Source organism: Liolophura sinensis, chromosome 12, assembly GCF_032854445.1.
Source record: "Liolophura sinensis isolate JHLJ2023 chromosome 12, CUHK_Ljap_v2, whole genome shotgun sequence".
Lineage (NCBI taxonomy): Eukaryota > Metazoa > Mollusca > Polyplacophora > Chitonida > Chitonidae > Liolophura > Liolophura sinensis.
Window position 1 is genome coordinate 7,058,008 of NC_088306.1, and position 3,754 is coordinate 7,061,761.

The 3,754-nt window shown below is 39.3% G+C and overlaps 1 long non-coding RNA gene across 1 annotated transcript; it reads left to right on the plus strand.

Moving 5' to 3' along the window:
- The first annotated feature begins 679 nt into the window (after positions 1–679).
- Positions 680–3,015, plus strand: LOC135479054 (uncharacterized). The gene is made up of 3 exons (XR_010445819.1): positions 680–868; positions 1,418–1,653; positions 2,963–3,015. It is a non-coding gene; the product is annotated as an uncharacterized LOC135479054 (long non-coding RNA).
- The last annotated feature ends 739 nt before the right edge of the window (positions 3,016–3,754 follow it).

Genomic DNA, 3,754 nt, shown 5'->3' on the forward strand with positions numbered 1-3,754 from the left:
CTTCACATTTAGCACGTCATCATGGTTTACAGGCGACCGCACCCTGAGCTACGTGTTATGACGTTAAGACAAACAGTTATCTGTACCGGTATAACCTCTCGGTCTACTAATCCATCAATAGTGGATTGTTGTCACGTAACGTCCACACGTCTTACTCCTAAAAAATCCTGCATAAACAACAGGTGCGTCACTGCGCTAGGCTACTAGGCTTACATGCCAATATTTTAAAGTGACTTTTCAATTTAAATCAATTCCAAAAAGCTTATAGCGGTAATGGTGCGCGTTGCTGACTAAGTACAATCGTGACAGGGCAGTTTGGAGGGCACTTTGCTAAGGGAACATGTCGAACAACCGTCACTTTTAAGCAAGGCTCCTAGTCACTGACAGAATACCGGAAGCCTTCCCATCGGTGCGCGTACTGGACACCAGATGCAGAGAGATATTGCTTTGATCAGTGCAGCATCCAATCACAATGAGCGGTGACAAGGTCACGTGCTTACTGTAAGTGTCGGGGCTGTATCCTCTAAACAAAATTTAAGCACAAATCCGCGAAATTAGTCGCACAGTGCTTTATACTGCACAATCCGGATTCATCGATAACGAGAGGAAGGACATATTGCTAAACCAATGAACTGTTAATTATGTGTGTGTATTGTCGTCTTAGTCACAGGTACATGTACATAGAATCTGACAAGAATTGAGTTAGAGGCTGATCCTTCTTCGCTCTCTCATCTCCTAGTTCAGCTGATTGATTTGTTCTTGACTATCGTGCTGCAAATTTGGTAATTGTATGCCATTACACGTAAGCCTAACTGAGGTAAATTGACTCGAGGCCATATTTCACCGGTTTCGTCTCTACATTTGCCAGGTATCACATTTTCATATCACATATTTTATGTATGCATTTTCATATCATATATTTTATGTAGGCCCTACATTTGGTGGCCTGTTATAAAATCGCACTCTACGTATTATTGTATCTAAGCGTGTACCTTAGTTGTCATTATTTTAGGGCAAAACCTAAATTATTTTAGGGCAGCTTAACCTACTGCGATGGTGCATATTATGCTATTTTGCACTTAATAGGAGATAGTAGCGTGTACTGTTTAACCTAAGACATATCGTCGCATTGGCCATACTGATGCATTTTCACATCATTTTGTTTCAAGCGTTGTTGTGTAGGCCTAATTTAAATTGCAGTTTTCAGTTTTTCCCAATGCTTGATGCGAGATTCAGTAAATATTAGTTTAGACTGCAATAAAAACCTGTTAGTTTAACGTTTGAGAAAAGAGACAGAGTTCCGAGTCAAAGTCAGCCCATACAAGATAGATAATAAGAATCGTAAGTATATACAGCCTACCTATTTGCGCAATGTTATGATCTCAATGGTAGTCTAAATCTGTTTAATTTCATTTAGGCAGCACATTTACGTGCAATGAAGGTGGCGCTGTAACTCACGGCTTCCCCAGGGAAACGAAGCAAAAATTGTCACATCTGGGAGGATTTATGCTGGAAGCTGGAGAAGAAGACAAGGCAGATCCAACCAACCGAACTTATACAAGCGACATGAACGTTCTTATATTTCACACCCACAACAATTCTCACGTGCTAATCTGACTTGCGACTTCTCGCCCCAAGCGCTGCACTACTAAGGTAAGATTGGGCATGGTACGAGTGTGCACTCCACTTAACAACAAACACAAACTCGTTTGCGTAATCTAGATGTTAGACCTGCCCCACTGATTAGAAATGCGGATCTTATCCGGCCCTAAATATATCAGATCAGCTGGCGTAAGCACATCCATTATTCGAGATGAATTGTGCATGTATCCAACCATGCCAATCCGTTACAAACATTTCTCCAATTCGATGTTTGTATTGTATAATAAAATCTATGCATCCAAACACACTCGTATAGCAGACGTCAACCTAGATGGATGTTTCAGGTCAATAATCGCTATGCCAATTCCCCAATACGACGTTTAGCACAAACCACAAAAGAATTGAGAAAGTAGGCCTATATAAGTACGAAAAAAGACGGAATAATGGAAGCAGTCGACAGTTTTCAGTGATGTTGGAAACACGCAAGTTATGTTCTAGGCGAAGGAATGAAATCAGTCTGGAACGAACATTTTGAATTTAGCGCGTTACTTATAAACTTATTCGTCACTGCCCTAGGTTTACCCTGTATATGCAGTAATTATTTCATATTTTAAGCTACTATGGCTGTTACAAGCCACCAACTTCAGCAGAAAATGCTATGATAAAGCTGATTCATATATATATATATATATATATATATATATATATATATAATTATATATATATATATATATATATATATATATATATATATATATATGAATCAGCTTTATCATAGCATTTTCTGCTTTACTATCTACACATTGTGCATAGTCTTTAACAAATAATGCGCTTTTTCTGATCGCCATTATGAGTTTAAGTAAAATGGTCGTCTATATAAAAAAATGTAACATTAATATTCACATGTGTTAAATTTTATGTTTTAAAATGTTTCCGCTAAACCCAAAGCCAAAGAAACTATACGGTACAAGCAAGAATAGACTATTTAATGGTATGGTGTTAGTATGTCTATGGACTATAAACTTCAAACTCTGTACTCATGTTTTTTTGTTTTTTAATCTTTTTTCTGTTTTACCTGAAAGTCATTTGGAATCGATTATAGACAATTAGGGGCCACCGAGACATTAACAGTTCCCCAAGGGTAAGAAACACAGTAGGCTAGCTTTTCATTTTTTGTTTTACTCCATATTGCCCTGGTCCTGGCATGCGTACTAGCCTGACTTTATTTGATTATGCAGTGAATAAATGAGATTAAGCCTTCTAATTTCACGAAATCCTCATGACAGGCGTATGTGGTACAGCGTAGGCCTATAGCATGCAAATCTCTGAAACTTCATTTTGAAACATTTACATGTTTCAGCATGAGAGACACTCTAGTCCCCGGGGTGGAATGTACAGAAACTGGCCGTTAAAGTGAGTAACACATCATTTTGACCATTGACATCTAGGAAATTGCAATTAACATCGCTGCGCTTTCTTTCATCTAATTCTGCTCATGTCGTGGTAGCGGGGTATTATTTGCAACTATTTAAGCGTTCATGTAAAAGTAAGAATAAAACCCTGAGGTAAACTGACCGTATTTCACCGGTTACATGTGATCATTTGCCATCTATTATTAGCTGATTTAACTCTCTGTGTTGTCGTATATTATACTAGAGCTGTCTCGTGTAGGAGCGGATAAAAGGGTAAGCACCATTTGTTCGAAACATAACATCGTTCTGTATGTGGGCATAACCCCGGAGTAGGTAAACGGGGAATCGCTTGGTGCTCAGCACTAAGAAGTTAGAGCAAGGAAACAGAATTGGTTTGCCCGGTGTCAGAATAATTTGACAGGTGTCATGTCTGGTGAGCTCGGCATAATACATCAGTGACGGCAGGTCTTTGGCAGCATGGACTCAACCTGTCACAAGAAGACACAGTATATGTAGACACACCAGCTTTGTGTTATTATGCCACCGATCACACCCACACACAGCAGAACACTTCCCCCTCTTACTGAACACACCCACACACATCAGTACACTTCTCCCTCTTACTGAACACACTCACACATATCAGTACACTTCTCCCTCTTGTGCTTTGTGCATGCGTTCAAACCAGTCCATACCTGCCATTCTACTTGATAATGCTCCCAGCATATCGCACAGTTGCT